At 44.5% G+C, this 15,505-nt stretch overlaps 1 protein-coding gene across 4 annotated transcripts in view; it reads right to left on the bottom strand.

Annotated features, from left to right (window-relative positions):
* Nucleotides 1-15,505, bottom strand: part of GRIN2B (glutamate ionotropic receptor NMDA type subunit 2B) — a 226,036-nt gene that overhangs the window by 96,486 nt on the left and 114,045 nt on the right. The gene's annotated exons all lie outside the window — the stretch shown is intronic.

Here is a 15,505-nt window from a genome sequence, read left to right as displayed (position 1 = left end):
CCCAGTGAAAGTCTTATTTCCTAGGGACAGAGTCCAGCCTTACACCCAGTAAAATCAAGCTAAAGGGTGATCAGCCCTGCAGCCAACATCAGTGATTCTCTCTGTCTGGAAAGGCCCCATCACTCCTGCAGAAGGTACTCCCAGTTGGGGCATTTCATGTCAGCTGTACAAATGGACAGTTAAACAGTCCAGGCTTCAATCTCATTTATCCTGAAGCCTCCTTACTCAGCTCTGGCAATAGGGGAGGCCTTTAAGTGGACTGAGATTACAGCTACACTCATTTCAAGGCCTTGCTGCACATTGAGAGCATGTTAAAGGGGTGTTGCTGTAAATAAGAATCAGATCTATTGTTTTCCTAACTGTCAGACCATCTAGAAATACACTGTAGGGAAGAGGAGGTAAATACGCATTTCACAGTTCAGTGGTTTATATGACATCACCATGGCACTCTGACAGTTTACCCTGTTCATATATTTCACTTCAATTCACAATCCTGTTGCATGAAGTAGATTTTACCTTTGTAAATCTGCTCTGGCACCAGTAGCATCACATCACCATGAGAGGCAGAGGTGACCAAGCTGCCTGCAGGGCTGGCCCCTGGACTCTGCACTCTCTACTTTGCACAGTTCTATAAATTACACAAGAAACATTTCTATTACAGACATGAGAGGTTTTCTATTCTATTACACCGTGACATGAGGAAACATTTCCTAATATTCAGCTTCAATTTGTCCCTTATGAACTCAATTTGAACCAATTTCAAGAAAATAAATAAGAGGGGAAAAAACCTGTTCTTTCGGTGGGTTCATGCTTCCCTACTATCTGCACAAAGAGACCTCCCTGCTAATCTAATGAAATCATTGTATCAGGGAAACTTCTTCAAACAAATGAAAAAAAGTAGGTTTTTTATTTTTTTTTATTTTAGTTTCTTGCTTTTTCAAACTTTTTTGTTTTAACTCCATTAATCAACCAAACTCATCTATTCACTCCCCATTGCCAAGTGCAATCAGCAATTATGTTTATTTCTAAAGGAAATTCCACACTTGCTCCATGTTATGACCTTCAAGGGACGTGTTCAGCATTGGAAATATGGCCATAAGGGAGCCCAGCATGAAACATCTGCAACAGGACAATTTTCAAAGGCAGACTATGGGTTATTTTCCAAAAACCAAAGCCATTTGGAATGCAAACATTGAGTGAACCCCAAAACATCCTCCACCTGGAAAATCTTAGCCATAAGATAAGATTTATGCCTAAAACATAAAACATTCCATGTCAGGACCACACATGCTCTTTTTCTGGCTTTTTTTTCTCCCCCAGCCGTGTGAATTGTTCTGGTACTCAGGAATGCCAGGCACAGATCATTGCCAGGTATGTGCACCCTACAAGAACTAATTAAGGCTCTGGTGGTGGTGGGAGGTATCTTCCAAGATTACAACTTCATGACTTCTCTGCACTGGCCACCAGAGTAAAGACAAAGAAAGGCTGCAAGAAGATGAGGATACCATTAGCCTGATGGGAGTTGCAGCTTTATATGTCAGTAATTAGTAAGCAATGCCAACATCTAATTAAACAAACACCAATATTAAACCGTTCTCAGCCCTCTTTCTTCTTACACCCAAGAACGATTCCACTACAGGAATCTCCCTTGCACAGCTTGACAAGAAGAGTTCACAGAAATCAGCAACAGATATTGGACAAGAGGGTGTCATTTATGCTCATTTTCACTGGAAAGATTAGAACCTCTAATAATAATCAAGGCGGGATCGTCAACGACTTCAATCCTTGGAGCTGCCTCGAGATTTACACTTAAAGCAGCACTAAAATCCCTTGCTTCACACCTTAATGACTGAAATTAGTCTCCAAATTTGGCAATATAACTCTTCAGAGTGTTTTCTCTCCAACCCATTAGCAATATGTTTACAAAAGTTTGCAGGAGAAGTGCAGAAGAAGTGGCATCCCCCCCAGCTTTCCCTGCTCTCCTGTACCTATGCTGCCAGCTAACACAGGCACGCAGGGCGAGAGCAGCTCACAGGGAGCTGCAGGGCTTGCCTGGGTGCATTGAGCCTATGTGACAAAGCATCAGGGCTTGAAGGACTCCCAGGCAGGCCGAGTCAGCAGAATGCTGCAAGGCAGCCACACTCGAGTGCCTCTGCCCTCCACCATTACTGCAGCAGCAGTCCCCACCTTGGGCAGCACTGCTGCTCTGGTACACCAGCACCACTGCTGCCTGCTCTGGCCAGGGGCATTGGGTTCCTCCCTACAGCCTACACACACTCCAGTCCCCAAGCAGGCAAGCAGGGGGCTGAGAGCCTCCCTGACATGTCTGAACTGAGCCACCAGATGTAACAGGGGCACAACATGAGGGCAAGCAGGTTGTGCACGCAAGTGACATAAACCAGGAGGAAACCGTGCCTGTAAAAATTTTAATCCCTGCATGTTTGGCACTCCAAGAAAGAGAAAGGTGGCATGGTGGGGGCTGACACATGCAATTTAATTTAATTTGCTAGAATCACCTTTCAGCAAAAGATTTGGCTTATGTGGCAGCTTCTGGAACTACTTGATGCAAGCACAGAAGGGTTGAGCCCTTTGCCAGCCCAGTGGCAATGCAGCGGATGCAATGCCCAAACTCAGACGGGTGAGAGCAAAACATCCCCAGCCTGTGGAAACAGGCTGACCCCGTGAGCCCTGGGGTATGGACAAGCAGGCAGGAGCAAAGGGACGTGCCCTTGGGCACAAAGCAAATTAGACCCAGGGGGACCTAAGCCCCATGCTGGGCTCTGAGGTAACATCGCCCATCCTGGACATAAATCTGTCAGCCCTGCAAGTTAAAGGAGAGTGTTTTAAAGCAGAGCTAATAGAGCATTAAAACCACATCAGATGGCCAATTTAGGACCAGCAGAGAGATGATGGCATTTTAAATGGTTGCAGCCGTGATGGAGAAAGCCTGAGGAGGCAGATGGTGGGCACAGGGGGCTTGAGGGAACACAGAAAGGGTGCTAACCAAATTTTTTCTGCCCCAGAGACAGGTGTGAAGGAGATGCATTTGAAATCAGCACTTGCCACTCCTACTTCTGCCTCCAGTGCCTTGCCTGGAATCAGCTCCTCCTAAGCCTGCTGACTGGAGGGGCAAATTTGGACATTGCATCGGTTCACCCCGTCACATTCCCTGCCTCACATGTGTGCAGCACACACAAACACACACCCTCCCCTGCGTCCTGTCAGTGCTGGTTATGCTTCAGTGAGACAAGCAGTCTGTCTGAAATGGCGTGATTATCCTTCCATCGATCGCTTCCCTGAATAAGACAGACCATATAAATAAAACAGCCTCTCCCCAGTTAGCACTGGGGAGTCATCTCTGCAGCCCAGCACACAAGGGAAAAACAAGGTGGAGGTGGAGGGTGGGGAAGGAAAATCTGTGGGATACTTTTTACCTTTGCAGGGTAAAAGGCAGGTAGAATGTGATGCAGGATAAAGGGATAGGGATACACACCACCATCATCCTGTCTGGAATCTCACTGTAATGGGAAACACTGAGGCCAATCATAACAGCAGTGAGATGAAAGCAGTGAAAGGCCTTTATTCCACAGAATCTGCATGGTGCAATAGCCTTTTTTTTTCCCCCTAGAGACAGTGTTAAAAATTCACCAGTCTGAGGTATCAGGGAATAGACCCACTTCATGCCCAGGAAGGAACAAAAAAGCAAAAGCATGTTACTGCATTTTAGTAGAAGTGCCCACTGCTCCAAACTACGTTCCCTCTCTCAGCACCAGCAAGACCAGCCCAGCCTTGCCTGATGCAAACAACCAGGGCAGAGAACATCAGTCCAGCCCTGCAGCAGGGTCCCACCCATCCCTCACGCCTGCTCCTGAACAAGGATGGAAAGACAAAGGGATAGGTGGACTCAAAGGACAGGGGAAAGGGAGTCTAGGACCAGTATATTGATCTACAAATGGGAATTCTGACCTTCAAGGGGCAAGTGATTGACAGATAAAAGACTTAAGCAGCACTAACTATGCTGTTAAATGCCTTCATCAGAGTGACTGAAGTAGTGTTGACTTTTTAATGAGAAAACCGCAACTGATCCCTTTTGCTTCTGATTTATACCTCCATTCTCCAAACCCATGGAAGGCTTAAAATAATACAGATATTATTTCTCTATACCATTGTTCAAAACTTCTGGGGCTGACTGTGCCTCAGAGCAGAGCCAACTTAGACACAAGAGCCATCCAGACCCCGCTGTGCATGCATGAGTTCACTTGAGGTAAGACAGGCTCCACAGGATATCAAACCCAATTGCTCACCCCAAAAAAAAGGCAAAACCAGGCTCTGCCTGGGCCTTTGATCAAATTTCACCATGGAATCTGTTCTGTAAATCCTGATCCCGGCTGAGCCTTTCAGAGGTTCTCTCATTGCTCAGTGCCCTGCACTGTCCCTCACACGGCTGCGCTGTCAGTGGCTCATGGAGCTGTGAAAGGTGGGCACATCTGGCTGTATCTGTGTAACATCTGTCTGGTGTCAGGTACAATTTACAGCGAAAGGATTCCATGCAAAGGGCATGAGTGCAGCTGATTTTATGTAACAAGAGGCTATTATGAAGAACAAAACCAAAACAAATTAGAAAAAAAAACAGAAGCAACCATTGACTAGGAAAATTAAATCTTAAGGGAATGATATTTCACTCTTCTGCATTTATTTCTGTCATTTTCACTGTCAGTGGTACCACTGAATATGGGGAGATGCACTCTAAGAAAGAAAGAGTAGAAAAGAGTGCTACCAAATTTCAAATTGTACAGGCATCCTGCACCAGAAGATCTGCCCAGACTACAGCCTAAATTACTTCTGGGAATCAGTCTGACCAGTAGCCTTAGAGAAATGCCCAGAGCTCAAGATTGTTTTCATTAAGCAAAAAGATTTAGAGATCATCTAGATTAGGAACTATGCCTCAGGCTAAAAGATAACAGAGATGTAAGAGATAAATTTGGTTTGTCTCTGCTGTCCACACCTTTTTAGAAGACAAGAGGGCAGCTACTGGGCTGCAATAAATCAGTGATATTCATCTGACATCAATGGAGTGATACTGGTCAATCCACTGAGACTGGCCCCTCACCTCTAGGAAGATTAATTTTTTTGGTGTTTGATCCTGACCTCTGAAATAACCATTTCTGGTGGAAGACAAATTTCTACTGAACTATCCTTTCTCCAACATTATTAGCAAAGTTGCTTTGAAAACAATGTTTATGTGTGCTGAGACTTCCAAGTGAAAGCTCCTATGTACAGTGGAAGGATGAATCTTTTACATCAAGCCCTCTCTTAATCTAAAAAAAAAAAAAATGTGCTTCCACTTTGTTTCCCATTTCTTCTATTTATCTACCACAAATTTGTCATTTCACAAAGACTCTGAGATGACAGCTCCTGGGGACTGAGGATATATCTATCCTTGGAGGATGCAGGGAGCCACAGCAATGGCAGGGCTGCTTTCCTACACGCATTGCTTGATCCTAATGAGACGGGACCATTCCTGAGAATGAGAAGCAAAGCTCGCTTTCCACAGCGTGTGCAGCCCCCAGCCTCCCTCCTGAGAATGTAAGGGGAAACTCATCATTGCACCACAGGGATCTGCCTCACAGACAGGTATCCATCAGGAGCAGACAGGGTGGGGGAGTCACTGAATTACCCCTCCAAAGGGAACACGGGTTCCAACCTGGGGCTGACATGACAGCAATGACACCTGGGTGGAAGGCTGCTTGTGTGAGCTTCAGAGTTTTCACAATACATTTTTCCTCTGCCTACATACAGTCATCCAGGACCTGATCCCATTTGCTTTTCATCCTATGCAGTCACTAATGGGGAAAGAGGTGCCATTCAGGCCTAGTGGCATTTCACACTCCCTCTGCCAGGATGCTGCTGACAGCCCCAAAGCCAGACTGCATGTGACTTGTAGGATAAACAAATATACAATAGGATGAGGTAACCTGTTCATGGGAAGAAGAGCAAGATAAATCTTGATTTTGCCCTGTGCGCTATGCTGGTCACAGCAATATCTTGAAATTTCAACCAAAACCAATTTTTTATCACAGACATCCTGACTAACCTATTTTCACAAATGCCAGGGCCATGAAAAATTATCTGGCAAAACCAGTTTTTAAATAGGATAAGAATGTGGCCACAACATCTTCTCACGAAGAGGTCAACATTTTGTTAGAAAGAAAAAGAAACATAAGATCTGAAAGCTGTAGTAATTTTGGACAGAAGATGAAGCTTCCGGTACCATCATGCTCCCACACAGTCTGGTCTGTTGTGTGACACCTTCCACCCTTTCTTCTGTGGAAAAGAGTCCCAGTTAAAACGCATCTGTGATGTGCCACATGGAAAGAATCCTACAAGGAACAGCATCACCTCAACAGAAGGAATATAACTGAATATTTAATTCAAGTTTTGTGAAGGAGAAATAGGAATACAAAATTCCCATGCTCCTAATCACAAGAGACAGCATATAGGATTTCCATGTCAAATTATTCCTTTTTAAACCCAAAATACTTGATTTACAAATTCTGATTTCTTCTAAATTTATCTATTTTTTTGTCCTTTTTTTTTTTCCCCTGGGAAAACGACACAGTCCTAAGTAGCTAGGGAATATACCTCTACATCTTCTGGCCCCACTGGAAATAAAACAGAAATAAGGAAAAGTGTTCTAAGGGAACACTAAGAGCATAGTCTGTTAAAGCTGGAACTATCTATAAATGTCATAGGATATCAGCCTATTCTCAGAAAGGTTTTTTTAGCCAGAAAAGCTTTGATAAAAACAAATATACTTCTGAACTGACTCACCAAACCTTTAAGGAACAGAAAATAGCTAATAGAAAATTAGCTTTAAGGTCAAAATTGTTACAGTCACTGCATAAAATAAAAACTAAATGTTCAGTCCAAAATTGGATCAAGCTGGAAAGCTTTACAGAGTTATTAAATTCCTGCCAATTACTTTTTTAAAGTATTATTTTTTTATTGCTACACCTTTACATCCTTCCTTATTCATTAGGTACAGATAACATATCACTTTTCTCCAAAGCAAAAATAGCTTTCAAGGTATTTCTTTTATATGAAAGGACTAAAAGTCAGCTTACATGGCGCAGTAAAAGCATGGAAAATTACATTTGTCAGAACAGCCGACAACGGGTCATAATTATGTCTTGGCACCAACAACGGGTCACTGATGAAAGCCATACCACTAGAATAAAGCAAATACTGAAAGGTTAGGAGATGTCCTGTTTATCTGTCTTAAGGCATAGTCATACAATCATTGATAGGAGAAGCAGTCACAGAACAGAAGTCAAATGAGGCTCTTCAGTGATTTTTCACCCAGGATGATGTCTTTCAAGCTCTGTCAATTTGAAGAGCTGTAAAAAAATATTCCAGTTGAACTATTGTCCCTACGCAGTGAATTTAATCCTGCTGACAGCAGCCTTACTTTTCTTAATAATTTTTGTACATCCCCTTGGAATCTCACATGGCTGTGGACCACGGCTTAAAACCTCTGGCTGAGCAGATGTGCATGTCAAGGACCTCTTTGGTCTCCTGAAGGTGGCTGGTATGCTGGTGTGCAGCCAGCCATCAGGGCATCTCGCTATTTACCCAGAGCTCATTCCAGTTTCTGTCCTGGGAGACAAGACCAGAAAACAGATGAACACGTCAGTTTTCCTATAGAGCTTTCAGAACATTTTTGCTTGTGGAAAACCACTCAAATATCCCAGAAAGGTCCATCTCACTGACAGAAGCCAGGCAAGGCTAAACCAGATGGAGACTGAAATAAATTCTTTTATTATATTCTCAGAAAATGCAAACTAGCTCAACTTTTTTGACCCAAGGAGAAACCACTAGTGATTTTGGGGTTATTCAAGTTTATCAAGTGTTGGAGGCATTCACACATTTGTGAGGGGCAATGAATTCACAGTGTTGGCAGGAGCAGAGTCACGCCTGCAAGGAGGCTCACTCCAAAAAGTGTGACTGGATTTTCTTGGGTCTGTAGCGGTTTGGCCAAGCTGGCATCCTATCACTTTCTTCCCTATAACATTTCCAAGGGGAAATCGATTCAAAAAATAAACAAATAATCACTCCTGTCTGTAACTAGGAAGGGAGGGTCTGGAGGTTGCTCTTCCTTCACCAGAGGAGCCATTCTCCCTCTGCTGCTGTTCCCTCTCCTTTCTCCCGCTTTCTCTCCCTCTGTGGGTTGATGTTTCCATGGAAACGTGTTCTTTACTGCCGCTGAAATTACATTGCATTTAAAGCATTAACTCTTCCTTGGGCTGAGGAAAGTCTCAGAACTATTAGCGTTCATTTTTTTTTTATTTTCCCTGTTTCCTTTAAGCTTTCCTGTGATTTTTTTCCCTGTATCATTAGGTAAACATCTTTCTTTCAAGAAGGCCTCCCAGCTAGCATTTGTGTAACAAGGGGCACAGGATACATCACCAGTGGGGTAGTGTCTAAATTAAGATTTCTTCATTCCCTTTTTTTATTCTACATGAAACACTTCAACGCATTTCTATCCACACTACATGCAAAGAAGGAAAATGCTGCAGTAGCAAATCAAATAAAATGAAAGTAAGATAGAAGAAGAAGCAAGAAAGCCACAAGCTGGCACATGTGAAGAGCACAGCTTTGGTTAATACCAGAGCTCAAACCCTTGTAGTCACGCACTGATCAGCATCTTCATTACGAAGTGCCATAATCACAGACCTCACCACTCCTCCTCGAGCCTTCCTCCTCTTCCTCTTCACAATCCTGTCTGTAATTAGTCATCCTTGTCCTCACTTGTAGTTAGCACTCCAACAACATTTGGTGCAATTAGTAGCCTCTTCACCATCAGCCCCCTTCCCTGTGTGGCTGCTTCTCCACCCAATCTGCCATGTCTGCCATCCTTCCCTTTGGCTCTCTGCTGGCATCCACCACTTCCATCAGCACTTCCAACACAGACACTGCTGTTACACTGCTGCCTTCACTGCAGCCAGCTCAACTGCACAACTGGTACTTTCTCTGCTCTGACTGTGACAACAAGGCTCTAAAAGTCAAGATGTCCCCACTTGGGTGCTCCCTGGACCCCAGGTCCCAGGTCCAAAATTACCCTGCAAATCCTCAGCCCCCAGCCTTTGCTTATACCCACCCCAGTCACAGCAATAACACCTCTGTGCTCTTCTTTCACTGACATCATCCCTTTTTCAAACACTAGGAAAATAGAAAAGAGAGACAAATACCAAGAAGTTCCTTCCAGTTTTTCACATGGTTTCCTACACTCAGGCATGCCTCCTTTCTGCCCCAAAGTCCCATGTCCTGACAGCTTGCAAACTGCTTCTGTTAATTCCACCTGTATAGCTACAGAGTCCATATTCCCTTGCACCATCTATTTTGGGTTTCCCAACATACACTTCAAGCCTATCTCATCATTCTCAACTCTTGCCCCAAAAGCCAGGGTGTGAAGAATCCTGCTTTGAGCTGGGTGCATATGTAGTGCTGTGAGGATGGATCAGTGTGGGAGGAAGATGCTATTCTGAAATGAATGATAAATATGGATAATAAACCCAACCTAAGTCTTTTATGCCTGTCTCTAGTGGGTTCCCAATATGGGAGATAGAAATATCATGGGTACATTTTGAACACGGCTGGGAACACTGCCAAAGTCCTACTCAGAGTTCACACATTTACATCATTTATATCATATCCGACTTGTGCCTTGTATTATTAACTTTGGAGAGTGTTTTGTGATGTAGTTTGTAGTCCAGGCTCTGTTAAATCAACTTACATGCCTCTCTCTCTCTTCCTTTTGGTAAAAGAGAGAGAGAGATCTGGGGCTACACAAGGTCTTGCTAACCACAAGGAGGGTGACTGGTTTGCTGATATGATCGGTGCACTCCTACATTCTCATATAGTGTTCTGGAAAATCTTTTGGTATCCCTCCCTGAGGTCTGACAGGTGCAAAAAGAAGGGAAATACTGCATTCTGATCAATAATTCAACTCCTAGATCAGATTGGTAGTGGTTGAGTAATTTTTCCAGTTGCTGCTAAGTGTTCAGAAGCCTCTGTGAAACACAGAGATGGGGTCCACCTGATAGGTGTCCAACACGCTGCTGCAACTTCTCAGGCTTCCTCCTCAGTAGTGTTGGAGAAGAGGTTGAAAATGGAAGTAGACAAACAACCTAGGGCATGGAACTGAAGAAATTATGTCTGTCTAGAACAGAGTAAAGGCATATTGCCAAGGAAAAAGGCTGAGTTCTGCTGACAGATCAGACTTTTTGCAAGCATTGCTGAGAGATCAGGCTTTTTGCTTTCTGTGTGGCAGTTGGAAATCCATCACCTTCCAGGGATTAATCCAAAAGAAGAGGCTCTAAAATTACCTAACACTATGACTTTATGGTTTTGTAAACCAATAGCAGTCTGAAAAGACTCAATGTTATACTCCACACTCCACATGTCCAGGCCAGACTCTGTGACTACTTCAGCATCTGAGGTCAGGTGAGCAGCAAGTGACTCACATACCTGGTACACACAGACAATGGGGAGAGGTAACCATGATGAGTAGATAAGGAGACTGCAGCACATCACCTGAACCTAGTCATATATATAAAAATGAAACAGAGCATGCATCCTCAGTGTTTCCTGAAGCAAGAAAAGAATCAACTTCAGCCCATGTTGCTTCATCTCCAGTGAAATAAATGTGCCATTTTATTCTAGAGTTGCATTTGATCTTGAATTACTTCTCGGCTTCTTCTCTGAGAAAAGGTCACTTTAAAGAAGCCTCAGGCATGATACTAACATTGCATCCAATAAAAGACTCTCAGGAGGTCTGAAATAAGTACAAGGTCCAAATTTGGGATATATTATCTGAACCTTATTCCTTCTCCCTCCTGAAAGTCAGAGTAGGAAATCTGACAAGAATATTTCTTTGCTCGGGAGACTTATAGGACTCCTTGGTCCTAGAAATACAGTGAAAACAGTTTTCCAGCAAGTATCTCAGCATTCCAGGCCACAGTGTACACGGTGGGAAATCTGAAGACAGAAACAAGTGTCACAGGAGTGAGACCAGAACATTTCCATGGAACGTGCATCAGAGGGTCAAGCTCCACATCTATTACCATACCACAGCTCCTTCCAGTTCAACCAGCTCTCAGAAATTTAACTATTTTCACCTTTAACTGATACTGAAGCTAACAAACTAAAATATAACCCACAAATCTCATCCACAAGTCCTGATAGATGTGGACATACCCTGAAAGCTTGGAAATTAGCCTGAGCACCAGGTGGAATGGAATAATGTGGGCTCTAATTCTGGTCTCATTCAGTACCTTCGGCTGCATCATTCCCACAGCTCTTGCTATGCACATATTGTGGCAGCGTGTGAGTTGTATGCACCCTCTTCTATTGGCAGCAATCAGCAAAACCACTTCAGAAAAAGCAGCCTCAAGAGGAGGCACCTTTCAGAAATCTCTCACTCCTCCTTTTTCTCCAGCATGTCTTGGGTGCTTATACATCATTGATTCAGATGCCAAATGACACCCCTTCAAAAAAACTGGTCATAAACTCCAATGTCATGTAAGCACTTCCCAAGGCCGTAACCCTGATGGGGTGCCCATTAGCAGGAGCTCCCATGCAGAGCTTCATACCACCCTCCCTCCAGGAGGACCTCCAGTTCCAAGATAAAGACCTCCCTCTTGCCAAGGCAGAAGGTTTCAAAGAGGCAGATACAGCTTTCCCTACCCACACATTAAACTGAAAAGCAAACTTTTAACATGAAAAAAAAACCAAACCAAAAACCCAAACCCCAATGGGTGTGGGGGGATCTGAAATTCTTTGTGGATTATGACTTTTCCATGGCAACAGGCTTGAGAAACAGGAGGGCTGGGGAGGGGGGTGAGGAGAGGGAGAGGGAGGGAATGGGAGGCAGAGTGCTGAGGAGGGAGCAAGCAGCACTGGTACATTGCCATGGAAACCCTCTTCCATCGGCAGCCAACTGCCAAAGTCAGTCAGGATCCTAGAAATGGACTTGGAGTGGGGCCTGGGAGGTGCTGGGGGAGTCACCTTGCCAGCCCTGAGGCTATCTCAACCCCAAGAACCCCAGTCCCACTCCTCTCCCCCTTTCCCAACAGCCTTGACACTGCTCCTGCCCTAGCCTCCACCAGACAGAGTCAAATTTGGCCCAGCTGAAGAGTGGGAGGAAATACAAGTCAGCAAACGAAACAATGAGAGCGGGCGGAAAGCAGCGAGGCAAAGGAGGATAATTTTTCTGATAGCCCTTGGTTTTCTTTCCACCTTTCTGGATCGATTTGGACCACGCAGATGTATTTGTTTTCACACCCCAGATGGCTGTAGAAAGAGGATGTCACTCCTAATCACTGAAATCGAGATGGAAATGTTACTTCCCTGCAAACTTAGCTACCAAGGAAAGAAGCAGAGTTTTTGTTGTTGTTGGGTTCACATTTGCACAAGGCCAGGTCCCCTTCAACTGTGTCTATCCCACCCAGTATAGCACATGTCCTAACCTACATGACAAATGTCGCAATATTGTGGCCAAGCAAAAATTAGAGGAGATTCTGTTAATGGAAATGAAGTACACAGTGAAAATAAGTTAATTCTGCCTTCTAACCCACATCTGCCACACTTGGAGGGCAGGCAACTCAGTGAAATGAGCAACCATTCACATCCTTTTGCACACTGTATTTTGTCAGAAGCCTTTTGGTGCTGTAAGAAATGGTCAAAGACAGAGTTTGGAGAAAGAACTTTAAAAGGGATGGCAAATTCTAGGAACCCTTGCTAGTATTTATAGTTGCACCCCTAGCATGGAAAGGGATGGATGAGTCGTTTCAGGCTGCAGACGGCTGCAGACGGCAGGAAGGAATTGACTCCTACTCCAACCACACAACTGGCTAAGCAAATTGTGGAGGAAGATTCCCTTCTCCTGAAGCATCTGTTATCACCCATCTGATTGCACAATGAATCAGTAGTATGAGGACAGGCTGCTGTGAGGGTGGGGGAAGAGGGAAAGAGAGATTGCAAATCAGGCAGTTATAAAGCAAGGAGATGCCAGTTCCCACCTCATCACAGAAAAGGACACGGACCAAACAGAAAGGGCCTGGCTAGTATGTTTTTAAGTTATGTGTTTGGATTACTACTGACAGTATAGCACCAATGAAGTAGCTTAACTTTTATTGCAACAGCAGCTTGGTCTTCCCACATATATTTCAGAGCTGGGGATCCCAAAGTGCTCTATGCTTTGATCATTTATCTCTCTAAATGATCTGTACTGATGAAATAAAGCAACCAGCCTGCAGATAATGCTCAAATAGAAGAAAAACTCCTTGCCCCTGCACTCTGAGCCCAATCACAGCTCTGCTGGACCACCAAATGATTCATCTGCATTGCTCTGCTTATTACTGAGATTGGAGCCCAAGTCCAGGCCTCCAGACCACCTCTAAGATTATCCAATCACATTATATGGGATAAAGAAAATGAGCATGGACAGTGGCAGAATTTTTCTCAACTTTCTTGATGAGGGAAGAACAGCTGACTGACTTTTCTGAGCTTTATAACCTCCTGTGTGTCTGATGCAAATATACCACAATAATGCCTTCATAATCTCAGCATCAGGATGAAAAATAGTGAAAAATCACTAAAGGGTCAAACTCTTATATCAACTGTTCTTGGGACCTAAAAGCAGTCAACATTTGGAGGAAGAGAAAGGAAATAATAAAAATGACCTGTTATGGGCTTAAGCAGTAAACAAGTCAATGCACAAAAGAGTCAGCATGGGATTAGTGTTTTCACATGGACTTTGGTTGTGAAACAACCAATAAATCAAATCCAAATCAGTGCTGATTTTCAGATCTGACAAGAAGCTCAACATAACCTGGCAGTGTGCATTCCCAGCACAAAAAGCCAACCATATCCAGGGCTACATCAAAGGCAGTGTGGCCAGAAGGGTGAGGGAGCTGATTCTCCCTCTCTGCTCTGCTTCGGTGAGACCCCACCTTCAGTGCTGCATCCAGCTCTGGGGTTCCCAGCACAAGGAGGGATAGTTCAAGGCCAGGCTGGATGGGGCTTTGAGAACCTGGCCTAATGGAAGGTGTCCCTGCTCATAGCAGATGGGTTAGGAGTAGATATTTTTTTAATCCCTTTAATACAAACCATTCTATGATTCTATGGTCTGTATTGAGAAATCCCTGAAAAGTTTGCTCATTTGGGAACAATTTCAAGCAGGTAACCTCGCAAAGAGAATTTCTTTTCAGGCTGAGCCCCAGGTGTTGGAAGTCATTCTGTAGGCAAATATAGGGGATGCTATTAGGGAAAGGTAGTAGGCCCAGATGAGTCCAAGCTTGGGTGAATTTTGTGAGATGTGGTCTGATTTGGAGCCTGCACGAAGTACTGTGCCCTAAGGGCAGGAGAAAGGCATGGGGGCTCCCACTAGATGAGAAAACACTGTGATGCCTACTCAAAGGGCAGCAAAGCTATATCTTAGCCTCAGACAAAGGTGAAGACAGTGCACAGCCCAGAGCCCACTATGCATACAACAACTAACCGTGCACCAATAAAAGGAACCAATATCACGTATTTTCTTTTTGAACTCACTGTTGCAATTACTCTGCAACATTGGATGCACAGGTCAAAAGGGGACAGATTTATTTCTTGTGGCCGAAAGTCTGGTTTCAGAGACCTTCTAGTTCTGAGCTCAGCAGGGGCTCCCAGCCAGCTCACTCCCAGTTATTTACCAATAAAATAACTCAGTGGCAGTACCAAACAGGAGCCTGCCCCTGGAAGCCAGACTCCTATCGGCTACTTTGTGCCTGGTACTGAATCTTTTATCCCTGTATCCCTTGCACCTGCACCTGCCTCCAGGGAAATGGACAGGCTATTAAATATGGACTGGTATCACTTATGAGAGCTTTGCCGGCCCATCTGTGAAATTGCTCTGTGTCTCTTGAAGGCGTGCACAAGAGATGTTCTCTCCCCCCTCCCTCATCCTCCACTGATGGATTGGGTCTGTCAGCTTGTCAGCTCTCATTGGGCACTGTTTGACATCAGTCCACATTGGGGCAGTGAAAATCTGTTTGCAGTCAGCTCTTCCAATAGCTCCTGTGAAAGAGGGGAGGCTGACCCACTCCAAAACATGCTGCCTCAGCTGGCATCCAAACAGCCACATATGATAATGGTGATAGAAAACAGCTCGAGAGAGGGTGGCAAAGCCACAGGTTTCTTTGGGGTCTGTTGGAAGGGTCAAGGAGAATGCTGAGAGCTGGGGTAGGGCTCTCATGACTCCTGAATCCCATGCACAAACACCACTGCCAAGACCAGCAGTCAGTGACTGAAAAAGAGGAAGCTTACACAGCTGAGGTTGTGCAGGGACGCAGCTCAGTGGAGTGGGCCCTGGAATAATGTTCTGAGCATCCCTGGCCTCTCAACTTGCAAATGTCATCTGTCAATCCCAGACTCAGTTCTTCCGGAGCAGTTCTGACAGGGGTAGCTG

Source organism: Agelaius phoeniceus, chromosome 5 (assembly GCF_051311805.1).
Source record: "Agelaius phoeniceus isolate bAgePho1 chromosome 5, bAgePho1.hap1, whole genome shotgun sequence".
NCBI classification, from domain to species: domain Eukaryota; kingdom Metazoa; phylum Chordata; class Aves; order Passeriformes; family Icteridae; genus Agelaius; species Agelaius phoeniceus.
Note: the sequence above shows the minus strand (reverse complement) of the source record. Positions and strands in the feature narration are given on the sequence as shown.